Source organism: Wolffia australiana, chromosome 8 (assembly GCF_029677425.1).
Source record: "Wolffia australiana isolate 7733 chromosome 8, ASM2967742v1".
NCBI classification, from domain to species: domain Eukaryota; kingdom Viridiplantae; phylum Streptophyta; class Magnoliopsida; order Alismatales; family Araceae; genus Wolffia; species Wolffia australiana.
This window is the reverse complement of record NC_135842.1, coordinates 8098211-8117007: the sequence shown is the minus strand read 5'-3', so window position 1 is coordinate 8117007 and position 18797 is coordinate 8098211. Positions and strand designations below refer to the sequence as shown.

The 18797-nt window shown below is 41.6% G+C and overlaps 1 pseudogene; it reads left to right on the top strand.

The window, feature by feature from the left end:
* The first annotated feature begins 1781 nt into the window (after window positions 1-1781).
* On the top strand, window positions 1782-16167 carry LOC144707108 (uncharacterized; annotated as a pseudogene).
* Window positions 16168-18797: the final 2630 nt, after the last annotated feature.

The following is an 18797-nucleotide window of genomic DNA, read 5'->3' as shown; positions in this document are numbered from 1 at the left end:
TAAGTAACTTTTCAAATGCCAGATTACAATACACTACTCTCATTTCATAATGGCAAAGGGAACAACAGCGGTGGCAGAGAAAAAATCATAGTAGCCATGGAGGATAAAGAACGTAATCAGAAATCGATCATTTAAAAGATCTTAAAAACTGAAATTTTAATACTGATTTAGGTTTGGATCCTACGTTGGTGATGACTGTGTGGCATTTCCCGGGTGGTCACCTCTGGAAGGTGCTGTCATCTTTTCAATTGGTAGGGCTATGATGTTTACTCCGCCAGGAATGCTCCATATTCATCGGCAGCTAGGAGATGACAACAAGCAGGCCTCACAGGCCAGGTTTCAGCTGATCCCTGACTCGTTCAAACTTAAATGCTCAGTTAAATGCGATATTACCATGAAATTTCAGGCATTTAACCTTGCTGGATTTTCATGACCTGAAGATCTCTTTTCAGATTTCATCAAATCAATAAATCCTAAATATAAAAATATTGACAAAATAAGCCAAGGGCCCGAGTGTTGGTAGGTATATTGATCTATAAAATTGGAGACGACTATCTTGAGTTGGAGCGTTTCAGGATGGGTTGCTATCTTTCCTTAAACGAGTGTTCACAAGTTGGTTAAAGCACATGCAGCTCTCAACGAGGAACGCAAGGCTCAGCTGTTTCGGTCACTGCAGAGTTCTGTTTCAATCACCATTAAATGCCCACTTCAATGTGGAATTATCAAGAACTCGCGGGCATAAAAACATTCAGTGCGGTTCTGACCTGCCAATATTTTTTATATTCCTTGTTTTCCACGATGGGAGAGAATCTGGGATCAAGGCCCCACTGTTTGTCGGCCTCCTGGTCCATAATGTCTGAAACGATTGCAATTGAGTCTGATTATTGTGAGATGGTTTGCCGTCTTTTCTAAAATTCTGGTATAACCCTAAAAGAGGAACGTAATGCGTAGCCTCTAAGGTGAATTTGAGGCTTGTGCTGCCGTGACCGAGCCGGCAAAACCGAGCTAATATTAGATTGAAAGAATCCTTTCGTCTGCACTGTGAAACCTTACCGTGAATTATTCTATCCTCTTATACTCTTTGTTGTTTGATTACTCCTGGAGTGGGAGAGATCTTAGGGAAGAGAATGATCCCTCTAAGGGGAAATGGCTGAAATATTTGACAAGAATATTTTTGAGCCTCTATATTGGCCAGCTCATAGGTGGACATTTTTTTTCTTCAACAATAGGCGCAATAGGAGGACAATTGCGACAGTTGAAAGATGTCCGCAGGCAAATAGATACCGTTTATCTTTCTTATACGGGGGAAATAAAATTTCCCTCCAAACCATTCAATATTTTTCTCTCCTCTTATTTGATACTACAGAGAAGAAAAGACCATGTATGAGTAACTAGCCTCATATCATTGAAATCTAACCACCTATTAAAATCTCGGAGAGTAAGGATAGTATATTCTGTAACCATATTTATGACTCATTTTTAGTAAGAAGGAGAGAAGCCCAATTTTTCTTCCAACGCAGAAACTAACGAGTGATGTAACGCGATATCCGCCTCACAGGGATCCTTTTTCCTTTAATATTGCTCGAGTAAAATTACGCCCAAATTATGTAGGATATTTTTATTTCTCCTCTCGGGCTATGCAGCTTATGGCAGAAAATTATTTTTATACTTCAAGGCATAGAATGGGGATTAATGTGCATTATTTTCATTTCCCAAGGTATTAATTATAAGAACCTCACTAGACCCTACTATTCCCCGTTCCACACGAAGGAACACACAAAGACAAACCTTCAAAGAGAAATATGGGTTGCACGAACTCCACATTCTGTCCAAGCCCTCCTCTCACGCCAAAGCAGAAGCTCAGCGCGCTCTCTCTCGCCGTAGAAGCGGCCACTCGCCGCAACGGAGAGCTCTGCCGTTCTGTTCTCTGGCTGGTGGAGTTCAACGCCGCGCCGAACCCAAAGCCCGTGCGCGGCGTGCGAACCACGGACCACCACGTCGACCCATCTCGCGGGCTCTGGTGCCGCTTCTACCTACCGGCCGAGCCGGTCGCCGAGCCCCTTTAGGTCATCATCTTCTTCCACGGCGGTGGCTTCGCCTTCCTCTCCGCGGCCACCCGAGAGTTCGACTATCTCTGCCGCCGCTTCTGCCGACAGATGTCCGTGGCCGTCGTCTCCGTCAACTACCGCCTCTCTCCAGAGCACCGCTTCCCGGCCCAGTACGACGACGGACTCGACGTCATCCTCTTCCTCGACTCCGCCAAGGCGACCGGCTCCCCCGTCCAGAACCCTCTTCTCCAAGAATTCCTAAGCAGCGCCGATCTGTCGGGGACAGCGCTGGCGCGAACATCACCCACAACGTGGCACGGCGATGGGTCGAGCGCGAGCACGGTCATGTCAAGCTCGCGGGCCTGATCGGCCTCCTGATAAAGGAGTTAAAAACTCCCAACTTACTAGCGCCAGATAGACGGACCGCGTGGCACCAAAGGCACAGGTATGGACGAATAGGATTTAACATAATAAGAGTAGAGTAGTAATAATTTGACACGTACCCATATATCCGTTATGGAAACTAGCGGCTAGGATCAAATGTAGGATCACACATATAACGGATAGGATTAAACCTAGTTAGGATTAAACATAGTATAGGCAAACACATCCAGCAGCTAGAATTTGTTTTAATATAGCCGTTATATATCATTGTAACGGCTATGATTAAAACATAGTTAGTTACTATATAACAAATATTCTATCATTATAAATACAAACGAGATGTCGGAGAACGGCTTGAGGTTTAATAAAAGATTTCACGGCTAAGGCCGTTTCTCTCTTGTCTTCTCCACTTCTTCTTCTCTCCCTCGCCCTTCTCTTGCGCAAATCTTCAAGCACGCACATGGTATCAGAGCCACGGCCGACTACCAGAGAAATGGGAGAATGTGCTTCCGCTGCATCTCCGACTTCTTCGAAGAAGATAAGTTCCTCTTTCTCAAGCATGAGACAAGTCCCAAATGTCATTCCAACCGGAGCAATGGTGCTCAACAAATTGAGCGAAAATAATTTCAGTATCTGGAAGAGTGCTATGCTTCCTCTTCTTCACGGGTACGACTTGATACGATTCATCGAAGATCTCCCTCCTCCTGTTTCCGTTACAGACAATCAAGGGAACGTTCTTGAGAATCCACATTTCAAGATGTGGTGGCGTACGGACCAGCAAGTCCTCGGATTCCTGCATCAAACAATCTCAGAAAGCGTGGCTCCCTACATTAGCAAGGCTAGATCAACAAGGGAAGCTTGGGAAAAGCTTGAAGCTGTGTTTGAGGGATGGGATCAAATCCGAGTTATGGAGCTCCAACGGCAGTTCCACAACATGAAGAAAGGTACAATGTCGACTGACGAATATGTAAAACATTTCAGGTCTATGGTTGAAGGCCTGGAAGCAGCTGGGCAACCCCCGTATCCATCTGCTATAGCCAGCACGTTCCTCAGGGGACTAGGTGCTGCCTATGCTCCTTTCGTCGTAAGCACCAATGCAAACTTGGGCCATCTAAAGTTTGACGAAATTGTCAAGAACATCAAGGCGCATGATGCATATATGGCCTTCTCGCAAGAAGATGACAACGGGAAGTTCCCTCCCATTGCAAATAATGCCCAGAAATCTCAAGCACCAAAATCATCTTCTTGGCAAAAAAAGGAGCATCATCAGAGTCGAGAAAATTTCCAGAATCGAGGCCGAGGAAGCGGGAAGAATCAGAAGTACCAGCCACGTTGCCAGCTGTGTTCTCAGTATGGACATAGGGCAGAAGAATGCACAGAATTACAGGGCAGTTTCCAAAATTGGAAAAATATGAACACCCAGCGAGAAGCTCATGCTGCATCTATGACCAACAGTTCTTCTCAGCAGGGCTGGTATCCTCACAGCGGAGCGACTCACCACATCACCTCCACCCAGGATAACATGTCATCAAGACAGGAGTATCAAGGCAATGACGCACTCCATATTGGTAATGGGACAGGTTTGAAAATCCTCTCAATTGGATCTTCTAAAATTTCAACCTCTAATCGTACACTTCATTTGAGAGATATCTTACATGTTCCTGAAATCACAAAGAATCTGTTATCCATACAAAAACTATGGATAACAATGTATATGTTGAATTTCATAAGTTTTTTTGTCTTGTGAAGGACAAGGACACACACCAGATCCTTCTCAAGGGCACAGTTAGGGATGGCTTGTACTTCCTCAACCCTCCATCTTGGAAAAAGACTGCAATGGTTGGAGAAAAGGCATCCACTGAAACATTGCATCATAGGCTTGGACATCCTCAATTACGGATAGTACGATCCATTGTTCAGAAATATGGCTTACCCACTTTCTACTTGAATAAAGATTTTGTGTGTAATTCTTGCAATGTCTCAAAATCATACAAACTCCTTTTTTCTCCATCCAGTAATTCCTCGTCAGTGCCTTTAGAACTTATCCATTCGGATCTGTGGGGGCATGCATCAGTTATTTCCCACTCTGGATATTCTTACTATGTGGTCTTCATAGACGATTATAGTAAGTATACCTGGTTGTACCCCCTAAAAAAGAAAAGTGACCTTACCCAGACTTTTATTGATTTTCAAACAAGAGTTGAAAATCAATTTAACTCTAAAATTCGGTATTTCCAATCAGACTGGGGAGGGGAATACCAGTCTCTTCACACGTACCTCAAAACCAAGGGAATTGTCCACAGGGTCTCATGCCCACATACACCAGAACAGAATGGCACTGTAGAAAGGAAACACCGGCATTTAGTAGAGACAGCCTTATCCTTGATAAAAAATGCTTACTTACCGTCAACTTTTTGGGATGAGGCTATCTCCACTTCTGCGTTTCTCATTAATCGACTAATCACACCGATTCTTAGGAACAAATCTCCCTATGAAATTCTTTTCAAAAAATCTCCAGACTACACTTTCCTAAAAATTTTTGGCTGTTTGTGTTATCCTTATTTACGTCCCTACTCGTCAAACAAGCTTGACTCCAGGTCAGAGAAATGTATCTTTATGGGATACAGTTCTCTCCATGTGGGATACAGATGCTACTCCCTGGAGACAGGTAAGTTTTTTATTTCTAGACATGTTATCTTCTATGAAGAAATGTTTCCCTTTCAGAATAATTCAAACTCTAAAGGAGAAGGACTACTTGGTAAAGATCCGTCTCAGACAAGACTAACACCTGATCTTCCAAGACCAGACATCAATCCTACGACTATCATTTCATCAACGAATCTCTTGCAGTCCTCAGAAACTGAAACAAGAGATCCTCCAAATGACAGGTATGCCGATTACTCACCTCCAGGTACGCCTGACCTCTTTCAAATCAATTCTAATGATATCTTATCCAAATTTCCAGAAATTAGCCCAACTTTAGATCAAACCCCGGAGCCAGGGATAATTATGAAGACAAAAAAACTTCATACTATCCACAGTCCTGATCGTTCTACACCTGATAATGCTGGCTCCTTTTCCGCCTATTCCATTAGACATCCTCTTCCAAAGTGTTTTACGTCGTATCTTCGCATTCACTCCGAACCCACATCTTTCACATCTACATCCAAAAATGCCAATTGGATGCAGGCCATGCAAACCGAATACTAGGCTCTACTTTCCAACAACACGTGGACACTAATTCCTCGGCATGAAAATCTCCATGTAATCGGCTGAAAATGGGTTTATAAACTTAAGTATAAACCCTCTGGCGAAATTGATAAGTACAAAGCAAGGTTGGTTGCAAAAGGTTACAACCAACAAGAAGGCTTTGACTTCTATGAGACATTCAGCCCAGTGGTTAAACATTCCACTATCCGCTTACTCTTTTCATTGGCCATCAGCCAAAGGTGGAAGATACACCAGTTGGACGTATCTAATGCCTTTTTACATGGTGACTTAAATGAAAAGATCTATATGGAGCAGCCTCCTGGTTTCAAAGATAAAACATACCCCAATCATGTGTGTTACTTAAATAAATCACTCTATGGCCTAAAACAATCTCCCCGAGCGTGGTTTAAAAAATTAACTGATTCTCTCATCGAACTTGATTTCGTTGGTTCAAAAACAGATACATCGTTGTTTTTTAAACTACAACACCATCCAGTCTTTGTTCTAATCTATGTTGATGACATTCTACTTATCTGTCCAGAAATCTCTGAAATTTCCAAAATTGTAAAACATTTAAACACGCGTTTTGCAATAAAGGATTTAGGACCCGCTCATTTCTTCCTAGGAATTGAACTAATTTCCCATGAACATGGATATATATTATCTCAGTCAAAATACATCGCTTCCATTCTCCACAAAGCGAACATGGAAAATTCCAAATCTACTCCAACTCCGTGTGCTGTCTCTCCAGTAGTTAGTAATGAAACCTCCAACAACGACACTGTATTATACCAACAATTAGTTGGTTCTCTCCAATATTTGACCTTGACTCGACCCAACATTGCTTTTGCGGTCAACAAGGCGTGCCAAAAATTGCACTCCCCCACCAAAGGTGACTGGCAGGCACTCAAACATCTTCTGCGGTATCTGAAAGGAAGTATCTTACATGGTCTTTTGATTCATCGTAATTCAAACTCCACAATCCATGCGTTTAGTGATGCAGACTGGGCAGGGGATGGTGCTGACAGAAGATCTACCGGAGCGTTCCTCCTATACATTGGCAAGAACCTAGTTTCATGGAGTTCAAAAAAGCAGCCAACTGTTGCGCGCTCAAGTACCGAAGCTGAGTACAAAGCTCTAGCGAATTGCGCATCCGAGGTCCTTTGGGTCCAGTCTCTTCTACGAGAAATTCATCAGCTACCAAGGGATCAACCCATCCTCTGGTGTGATAATATTGGCGCAACATATCTCGCAGAAAATCCCGTCTTCCACGCTAGAACAAAACATATAGAAATTGATTTTCATTTCATCCGAGAGCAAGTCGCTAGTGGGAACTTTCGCGTCCAATTTGTTAGACGGGAAAGACAGCTGTGAGATGCTCTCACCAAGCCTCTACCCAGGACCAGGTTTGAAGAGTTAAGAAGCAAGCTCAACGTCTTCGTCTCCCCACCGATGAGCTTGAGGGGATGTGATAAAGGAGTTAAAAACTCCCAACTTACTAGCGCCAGCTAGACGGACCGCGTGGCACCAAAGGCACAGGTATGGACGAATAGGATTTAACATAATAAGAGTAGAGTAGTAATAATTTGACACGTACCCATATATCCGTTATGGAAACTAGCGGCTAGGATCAAATGTAGGATCACACATATAACGGATAGGATTAAACCTAGTTAGGATTAAACATAGTATAGGCAAACACATCCAGCAGCTAGAATTTGTTTTAATATAGCCGTTATATATCATTGTAACGGCTATGATTAAAACATAGTTAGTTACTATATAACAAATATTCTATTATTATAAATACAAACGAGATGTCGGAGAACGGCTTGAGGTTTAATAAAAGATTTCATGGCTAAGGCTGTTTCTCTCTTGTCTTCTCCACTTCTTCTTCTCTCCCTCGCCCTTCTCTTGCCCAAATCTTCAAGCACGCACACCTCCAGCCTGTCTTCGGGGGAGAGAGAAGAGTGCTCTCCGAGTTGACACTAAAGGCTCACTCCATCGTCGGTGTGAAGCTAACGGACTGGCTATGGAAGGCTTTCCTTCCAGATAGGGCTACTAGAGACCACTCAGCGGCGAACCCTGTCGCCTCGGCTAAAGAGCTAGGCGAAGGATTTGTTGGAAACAAGCTGAAGCTTTCACACCTTCAAAAGGTGTTGTCGATGGAGAAAAAGAGGCTGATCGAGAGAGAAAGCGGAAGTGAAAAACAAACTTTTCAACTTGTGATTTCAGAGGAAAAACGTACATATTTATAGGCCATAAGAAAGATAGAAATGTAACTGCTAGCGGTGGTTACTTCCCACATAGCTTACAATGGACTGTGGAAAATACATGGAAGAAAAAGTCGTGGAGAAGAGGTATAGTGGCAGAAGTAACTGCCTTAGGAATAGGGGTTAGTGTCATCAATCTCCCCTCTAAGTCCAGTTCTCTTGCCATCTTCATGTATGCCAAGATCTTGAAGAAGTTTGTAAGAACGAATTCTTCCCAAAGCTTTAGTGAGAACGTCTGCAAGCTGATCATTGGTAGCCACGTAATCCACTTCAATTTTCTTTTCTTCAAGACACGATGGTATGAAATGGTACTTTGTATCAATGTGCTTTGACCTATTGTGGAATACTGGATTCTTTGACAAGGCGATGGCTGATTTGTAGTCTAACAGGAGCTTTATGGGAAAAAGTGTTTCTGCTGTCAGTTCTTCAACGAGTCTTGCTAACCAGATCCCCTGACAAGCTGCAGCAGTGGCGGCTACATATTCAGCTTCACATGAAGATAAGGCCACTATTTTTTGTTTTTGTGAAGTCCAAGTTATCAAGCTTGATCTGAGGAAAAGCAATACTCCAGTCGTGCTCTTTCGATCAACAGGATCTCCGGCATGATCGGTGTCACAATATCCACAGAGAGAGACTTCTTCCATCTTTTTGTAGATCAATCCCAGGTTCAGTCCCTTTGACGTATCTGAGGATCCTTTTAACTGCTGTCACGTGTTCTGATGTAGGATTCTTCATATGCCTACTGAGATATCCAACAGAAAACATAAGATCAGGCCGTGTGTGAGTCAAGTACCTTAGAATCCCAATTATGCTTCTGAAAACTGTAGGATCAGCTGGAGGAATTGCATCTTCCTGGTTGAATTTGAAACATGCTTTAAGAGGTGTAGAGACTGAGTTACAATCACTCATTCCACTTTGTTGCAGCAGCTTTAGAGCATAACTCTTCTGACTTATTATAATGTGACTCTTCTACTGTTCAACTTCAATAGCCAAATACGAAGTCAGCATTCCGAGATCACTCATTTCAAAGTAGCTTTCCATTTGAGTCTTGAATTGCTGAATATGCTTGACACTTGATCCTGTGACTATGATGTCATCCGCATAAACTCCAATGATTAGTCGAAAAATCTGAGATACCTTGAAATAAATAGCATGTTCCAAGTAGCTTCTGATGAAACCAAGGGTAGTTAAACATTTGTCAAGCTTTGTGTACCCAAATAAGAAGTCAGCATTCCGAGATCACTCATTTCAAAGTAGCTTTCCATTTGAGTATTGAATTGCTGAATATGCTTGACACTTGATCCTGTGACTATGATGTCATCCGCATAAACTCCAATGATTAGTCGAAAAATCTGAGATACCTTGAAATAAATAGCATGTTCCAAGTAGCTTCTGATGAAACCAAGGGTAGTTAAACATTTGTCAAGCTTTGTGTACCCAAATAAGAAGTCAGCATTCCGAGATCACTCATTTCAAAGTAGCTTTCCATTTGAGTATTGAATTGCTGAATATGCTTGACACTTGATCCTGTGACTATGATGTCATCCGCATAAACTCCAATGATTAGTCGAAAAATCTGAGATACCTTGAAATAAATAGCATGTTCCAAGTAGCTTCTGATGAAACCAAGGGTAGTTAAACATTTGTCAAGCTTTGTGTACCCAAATAAGAAGTCAGCATTCCGAGATCACTCATTTCAAAGTAGCTTTCCATTTGAGTATTGAATTGCTGAATATGCTTGACACTTGATCCTGTGACTATGATGTCATCCGCATAAACTCCAATGATTAGTCGAAAAATCTGAGATACCTTGAAATAAATAGCATGTTCCAAGTAGCTTCTGATGAAACCAAGGGTAGTTAAACATTTGTCAAGCTTTGTGTACCCAAATAAGAAGTCAGCATTCCGAGATCACTCATTTCAAAGTAGCTTTCCATTTGAGTATTGAATTGCTGAATATGCTTGACACTTGATCCTGTGACTATGATGTCATCCGCATAAACTCCAATGATTAGTCGAAAAATCTGAGATACCTTGAAATAAATAGCATGTTCCAAGTAGCTTCTGATGAAACCAAGGGTATTTAAACATTTGTCAAGCTTTGTGTACCAGGCACGTGGGGCTTGCTTCAACCCATAAAGGGCTTTCTTCAATTTTAGGACATAATTTTCTTTTTCCCTCTTGATGAAACCTTCAGGCTGCTTTACATATACAACGTCTTCTACGTCACCATTTAGAAAAGCTGGTTTCACATCTAAATGATGAATTTCCCATCCCCCATGAGCTACAATTGTAAATAAAACTCTTATAGTTTCCATTCTAGCTACTAGAGCAAATACCTCTTCATAGTCAATTCCCCATTTCTGCACATAACCCTTGGCCACCAGTCTAGCCTTGTGACAAATTATTGCTCCTACTGAATTTGTTTTTACCTTGTAGACCCATTTGAGACCAATTGGCTTGCATCCTTTTGGTGGTAAGACAAGGCTCCATGTATCATTTCTTTCAATAGCATCAATCTCCTCTTTCATGGCATTTTTCCAAACTTCATGCTTTGGGTTCTTCATACATCAAGTGACATTCTTCAGTATCCATATAAATTTGACTTATATCTTTATTCCTTGCATGAGTTTGTTCTTCGGAGACTGCTTGTTGAGTGTCTTCATGGTTCGAGATGTCATGTTCATGCTCACGTGATTCTTGGATCGAGTTAGGCTGTTCAACCTCCTCTTCTGCATAAGGAGTTTGGGGAAAATTTTGAATGCAAAGTGTACCTTGAAGTTGAGATGAGTTCCAATCCCATTGGTTGTTTTGTTCAAAAATCACATCTCTACTGATGTGTACTTTGTTGGTCTTCAGATCATAGCATTTGTATCCTTTTGTACCAACTTCATAACCTATGAAAATCATAGGTTTGCTCCTGTCTTGAAGCTTTGAAAGTCTTTGTCCAAGTTCTTTCACATGAATTAGAGAGCCAAAAACTCTAAGATGAGAAACATTCGGATCACATGGCCTGAGACCAGTCCAGGCTTCATATGGAGTTCTTTCTTCCAAGCTTCTTGTAGACGATCGATTCAAGATGTAGACATTTTGAATGCAAGGTGTTGACAGCTTCTCCCCATAATTCATGTGGTAAATTCTTCTCTTTCAGCATGCATCTCACCATATTTATAATTTTCTTGTTTCTTCTTTCAACAACTCCATTTTACTGAGGCGAGTATGGAGCTGTTTACTGCCTCTTTATGCCATGCTTTGAACAATAAGAGGAGAATTCTGATGAATTGAACTCTCCCCCTTGATCAGTGCGAAAATTTCCCAATTTTACTCCTTTTTCAGCTTCAGCTATTGTCTTGAACCTTACAAAAGCCTGGAACGCCTCGCTCTTTTGCTTCAACACAGCAACCCACATTAATCGTGAGTAATCATCCACTAGAAGGAGAAAATACTTGTTTCCTCCATAAGTAGTGGGGGAGATGGGGCCACATATACCTCCATGGATGAGCTCGAGTACTCTGCTTGCTCTGAATGTTGAAGAGTCAGGAAATGAACTCCTATGTTGCTTGCGGGCAACACATTCTTGACATAGATTGTTAGGGGGAACAAGAGATGGAATTCCCCTTACTAACCCATGAGAAGAGAGCTTCTGTAGAGATTGAAAATTCAAATGACCATACCTTCTATGCCATAGCCACCCTTATTCTTGATTTTCTTTTGATAGAAAGCACTTCTCCTCAATGGACAGTTTAAGGAGATATAGCCTTCCAACCGTCTTCTTCACTGTCGCCAAGAGTCTTCGATCTTTGTCATATATGATAAGCGAGGCCAATTCCAATACCATTCTGCATCCAAGATCATCTAGCTGACCTAGGCTTAGAATGTTTGACTTGAGCTTAGGCACATAAAGTACATTGCTCAGTTTCAATCTTCCCCCGCCTTGACCATTGACAAGAATGCTCCCTCTGCCTTCAATTTTGATGCTTGAGTTGTCTCCAAATCTAACTTTTCCTTGATGTGATACAATAACACAAAATAGCTCGCGCTTCCCTATCATATGATTTGTAGCTCTAGTGTTGAGGTACCACACCCCTTCCTCTCTTTCTTTAGTCTCTTCTTGAAGCAGTAGCTGGCTTTCTTATTGTGTAATCATCATGAGGAGTGTCGTTGTGGTTGCTCCTTTGCTTCAGCAAATTTAGGCTTCTCTTCTCTTGGTTCTCTATAGCATTCCGAGGCATAATGCCCAAACTTTTCACAATTAAAGCATTGTACCTTGGATCTGTCGCGAGGCTTCTCATCTCCAGCCCCCCTTCCTCCGGAGCTTCTGCCTCTTCCATGGCCACGGCCACGACCACGACCTCGGCCTCGACCACAAAACCCATCTCCTTTGGGGTTTTCAATGCTACGAGATAGAAGAGCTCGCGCTTCCATCTTTGATCGGCGATCCTGAAGTTTCTCTTCACAAATCTTCAGAGATCCCTCTGCTTCTTCAAGTGACATTGAGTCAATATAACCAAATTGCTCCAGAGTAGAAGTAACCGGATCAAGCTTCTAAAGAGCAGCACGTAGAAGCTTTGACACAATGGCTCGTTCATCAACTTGTTCTCTGAGATTCCTCATTTGAGTGACGATTCGTGATAGTTTTCCAGAGAAATCCGTCACCGATTCTTCATCAACCATGACCAGCATCTCAAATTCACGCTTGAGAGCTTGAAGTCTGGATTTCTTGAGCCGAGCAGTGCCGATGTTCATCGACTTGAGAATCTCCCAAGTCTCCTTTGCTGTTTTCGTAATGTCATGCTGAGGTTGAATGTCTTTGCTCAAAGCTCCAATCATCACGGACAAGGCTTGCCGTTCCTTCTTCCTCACCACATTTTTTCCATCATAGGTTCCCACAAATTATGAGCCTCCAAGTGCAACTGCATACGCATTGCCCACAATGCATAATTCGTCTTTGACAAGACTGGGAACATACCAAGATACCCAGCATCTCCGGATCCCTTTGTAGCTCCAACAGGGACGAGATCCTTCTCGCCTTCAGCAGCAGCAGAGGCAGCATCTCCACGTCGCGGCATCTTCCCTCAGAACCTGGCGCTCTGATACCAAATGTTGGAAACAAGCTGAAGCTTTCACACCTTCAAAAGGTGTTGTTAATGGAGAAAAAGAGGCTGATCAAGAGAGAAAGCAGAAGTGAAAAACAAAATTTTCAACTTGTGATTTCAGAGGAAAAACGTACATATTTATAGGCCATAAGAAAGATAGAAATGTAACTGCTTGCGGTGGTTACTTCCCATGTAGCTTACAATGGACGGTGGAAAATACGTGGAAGAAAAAGTCGTGGTGAAGAGGTATAGTGGCAGAAGTAACTGCCTTAGGAACTGGGGTTAGTGTAATCAAGATTTCCCCCCATGATGATCATGGTGGGAGACCTCGACCCTCTCCTTGATTGGCAGCAGATCTACTATGAGAGCCTGCTGAAGAACGGCAAAGAGGTAGAGATTGTCGTGTATCTCGGTGCATTCACGTCTCTATCCTCTACCCCAAGCTCTCAGGCTCATCGGAGATAATCTGTGATGTTAAGAACTTCGTCAACCGTCAGATCTGCCGGAACCGGCAGGGAGAAGTTCTCATCTTGAAAAAGACATGAAGGAGAATAATTAAGCGTACCATTAATAGGTACAATGACTATTCTATAAGCTCCCTGTTTTGGCTTGTACGTGCCTTACACGAACTGTGATTAGTTGTTTCATACTTTCTTCCCATCCCGATCAGATCAGACTACATAATGTATGGCATCCACCACTACAAGTATAAACGTTGTACATGTCGATTTATGCACTTGTTTACAGGCTCAGATTAAGAGTTTAAGAGCTGTATTATATGGTAACGCATCCCAATAGATGAGATTCCTAGGTGGTAGTTTCCCACAATCTAGTGGCAGGATGCCGACTTGTTCCTCTAGTGGCAGCACATAAACAAATATTGCAATTAGATATGAGTTTTTTGGGAGTAAACATTGAATGAATTGCGAAATAATTCCACATTTATCTGAGGGTATCAGCTTCGACTTACGATGTCACCTCTCAACAGCAAATAGTAAGTCGAACGCCGAGTCCTCATTGTTCTCTTTCTCTTTTGTACGTTGCGGATGCCAATACCACGACAGAATGCCAAGTCCTAGGTACCCTCTCCTGCATAAGAGGCAAATATTACCCGCCATCACTGCCTATTTTTTTGACCTCTATTTTATAATCATTTGTACACATTAATTATCATATCTATATCATATTTCTTATCTCACCTTAATCTTATTTTATTTATAAATCCTGTCATCCCATAATTAGCGTCCAAAGGCACGTTAATTCACTAAGATCCATTATCTGTGGAGAGGACCTTAATCCTCACTTTCTAGTCAAGGATTTATAAATGTTAGTGACTCAAGCATAAACAGCAAATGAATACCCCAAGGGAAGGAACATTACTTGACCATTAGGTTGATGATATTAAACATATGTGTATGATAGTACATACTTGCAATGTTCATATTGATATCTAAGAAGTACAAAACATGTTTTGCCAAATCCAGTCTCTGATAGTGTCGTATTTTTGAATTAAATGGAGAGATGAGAATTTGAAGCGATGAATAAAAAAATCATTAATTATAACATCAAGTATGAAAAGTAAATGTTTTGTGAAGGAAGATGAATCGTTTGGGCGTTGGATTTGCCCTAAAAGTTATGTACATAATTAGTGGTAACAAGGATTGAGGGAAGTTATGGGATTTCCCCCTTTTTATTTCCTCCTCCAAAAATTATATTTAATTTTGGACAAATGAAGTATACATATGTTTGACCTAGTCAGACTAGGGGACATCAATCATGAGAAATGTAGACTAGTCTATATGTGCTTCGACCTATTGTGAAATACATGATTCATGGATAATGCTATGTGACTTAATATCAACCATTAACATCAATCATATCTCCTCCTTGTCCATAAGTTCATTAATTAATATTGTCAATCATATTTCTTGAAGATATGCAGAAGTGGCTGCAACGTATTCAGTTTCACATAATGATAGGGCCACAACCTTTTGTTTTTGAGATGCCCATGAGATCAAGTGGGTTCTGAGAAAGAAAGCAATTCCACTTGTGCTCTTTCTATCAGCTGGATATCCTGTATGATCACTATCTTTGTATCCAAATAATTTTATGTCTGCCTCTTCTTTATCATTGACCAAACCAATGTCTAATCTCCCATTCACAAACCTCAAGATCTTCAATCCACTACTGATATGTTGAGTTGTTGGACTCTCCATGTAAGCATCCTACTGAGAAACATAAGATTATGTATTGCGTAGGTTAAGTACCTGAGGATTTCCACCAGTCTTTGAAAGGTTGTCGAGTTCACTTTTGAGTGTGACCCTTCCTAAACTCGCACCAACTTTCTAACAGAGTATGTGTTGGGTTGCACTTGATCATACAATGTTGCTCCAATATCTCCCAGGCATAACTCCTCTGACCCAAGTTGATGTTTCTAGATGCTTGTGTAACTTAAATTCCATCATATGAGGTGAGTAGACCAAGGTCACTCATCTCAAATTAACTTTTTATCCGTGTCTTGAACTGTTCAAATGGATGAGGCTCTGACCCTGCTACAAACCATTCATCAGCATAAACACCAATTATGAATCGTGAGGTACCTGAGTATTTGTAATAGAGCACATGATCTTTAGAGCTTCTAGTCAAGCCAAGAGATTTTAGACACTCGTTTACCTTGCTCTACCATGAACTTGGTGCTTGTTTTAACCTAGAAAGGGCCTTCTTAAGTTTCATCACCATTTGTTCTTTTCCACTTTGAGAAAATGGTCTAGCTGTCTCATGTGTTCTTTTTCTAACTCATCATGGAGAAATTCTGTCTTGACATCCATGCGATGAATTTGCCAATCACCGTGCACGGTCGGGCCCAAAAGCTGTGTAATCAAATTCTTGCCACCAAAACAAAGACTTATTCTCAGTCAATGACATACTTTTGGACATTCTCTTCAACAACGTGTTTGGCTTTATGTCTTACTATATCACTATGGGAATTCTGCTTAACCTTATAAACCCACATAAGACCAATCGGACTGCATCCTGATTGAGGAGTCTCAATTTCATATGTTTTATTCCTCTCAATTGAATCCAACACTACTTCCATGGCATATGTCCAAACACTCTCTTTGGATGCCTCGTGAAATAATCAAGGTTCTTCTTAAATAAATAATGTGTTTCAGGGTCTATTTGGAGCGCATCAGTTTTGACATTAATCTGATCAAGATCAGCTAATCTTCTAGGAGATCTTTTCTCTGAGGTTCAATAATTGCTCTGTTCTTCTTCATTACGAGAATCATGATGATCATTCCATGTATCTACTCGATCAACTTGTTATTCATCTTGGTTGGGCCAAACAAGGAAATGAAAAGAGTAAAATGTATTTTTATCATTTTGTTCATTAGACATTTTTTATGCCAGTTGGCTCTCCTCTTCAAATATGATATTTCAGCTGATATGAACTTTTCATGCCTCTAGGTGTAAGGCCCAAGGTCTCCTCTTCAAAGTCTGCTCCATTCCTACACAAAGGCCTATGTGCTAAGTGTGGGAACATGTCCATGTGCTGGACTCATGATTTAGAGAATGAGTCTTTCAGTGCAATGCCACAACATGCACTACAAACGATGATGTCTGACCCTGATATTTTAGGCTATTGCCCTTATGGTGTGTGCGCCTATCGACGCTCAAGTGCGGCAGATGAGGGAAGGCCCACGCGTGCTAGGCACGCGGGCCCCAAGCGCCGCGCGCATGCGTGGAGTCGTGCGGGTGTGGTGCACGTCCGTGCGTGCACTGCGTGCATCGCGTGTGTGTGGCACTGGGTGGGAGGTATCCCACAAGGAGACTAAGGCATTGGCGCAAAGAGAGCACCAAAGAGGCGCAGGCGCCTAGCGCCTCCGATTGGTAGCGCTGGGTGCGGATCACCTAGTTTGAGGTGCTGAATGCGATGGCATCGTGAAGTTTATGTGTGATGGGTATCAGTCCGGCTGCTGGTGGCGTGTGTGATCCTCAAGGTTGGGATGACGTCTGTGATCGCCTAGCCCACGGGCTCGTGACACACGACTTGGAGGCACACGTGTAGCACTAGGGCTGGCGCACGCATGTGGGGAGCGGCAAGAGCGACGCTACCAAGGCGCATTGGGCCTTGTCTCGTTAATTTTGTATCATTCTACATCTTCCCCCACATAAACTTCATGACGACGATGTAAACTCTTTATGATATTAATTCAATGATCCAATTCCTTGATGGGCCCGAGTCCCCACCATCTTCTCTAAGCCCTTCTATGTATACTTAAGTTAATGCGAAGACTTCCACTACAAGAGATCAAGGTTGTTTAGTGTTCTACTCCAAGCAATAAGGCCGGCACACACCAGATTTGAGCATTGTTCCTACCTTGGGATTTGATTGCGTGACACTAGGTCATAGAACTTGTATCACTTGTTTCTCTAAGCTCTCTTGTCTTATAGCTATTAAAATTGTCTCTATGGCTCTTCATGTGGAGAAGTGATCCAAACATTCAAAAATTTTGTATGTTTGGCTTTGCTTTTGGTTAAAATTCATATGGGCTATTGACGGAGGCAAATTGTTGTGTTAGTTTTAAATGCCTTTGTATTTTTTAATTTTCATACAATCAAATAAATTTGTAAAATATAGAAACTTACTCAGATATGTATAGTTGGGAGTAACATCATCTCCACAGGGATTGGCCTTTAGGAATATATATTCGATAATGTAGTTGATAATTCATATGATATATTAATAATACTAAAGATAATAAGAATAAGAAGAGATAACTAATAATAAAGTAGAGAGAATATTAGTTTAATAAGATAATCGGAGAAGAGAAAATATCTAATATTATATATATATGTACTAGAGATACTAAGAATAATAAAGAATTGAAGAGGGTAGATATTATACTTAAGAAGAATAATAATATAGTTAGTGAAAAGATGGATATGAAATTAACAAGCAAAAGTATTTTAATAAGAGTAAAGAATAAAAATAAGTAGAATAAGCTAAATAGACATATTAAGAGAGAATGAAAAGGTTAGAGTAGTATTTTTATATACTAACCATATATGTAAAGAGAGAGTATTAAGTAATTATTTAACTATAATATACTAAGTATAAATAAAGAGAAATATTAAAAAGGAGGAAGGAGATAATAAAAGAAATTAATAAGTATTTATAGTAATATCAAAGACCAATAGGTATGGAATCACTTGTGACATATTTCTATGTTTAATTTCTCTCACCTAGTCTAACCTGAGCGCAATGGAGTGAAGTCGAAAATATACTATAGAAAGTAATGTAACTGTAGAGCAAAGTGGAATGCCGTACCTCATTGGTGATGACGTTTGTCGTCAGGTAATCCATGGATGCACGAGCCGGTATGGCCAGGTAAGTGGAATGTTGTGCCGAGAGGTGGGGGGGGGGGACCCGAAAGACAATGTAGGCACAGCGTGGGAATGCGCGCGGAAGATAATCAAAATCGAGAAGAAAGATGGGTGATGTATCGAGGCGGTGCCCCTCGGGCCTTTGTTCCCAGTTCAGTGGGTGCGACCGACGGCGAGTGGCACCGAACGAGGGGTGGCAGCAATATATCTCCCACAGTGGCACGATGCAAGATTCCTGTGCCGTAACGGGCAGCTCAATGTCCGGCGATGCAGGAGCACCGAGGTTATGGAGAAGCTCTAAGCAGCAACAGCTGGGTGGTCGACAACGACCACATTGTTGATGGGGGTGGGATTAATGGCAACAACGAGTTGCTGGAGGCAGCAATGGCAGTGGAGTT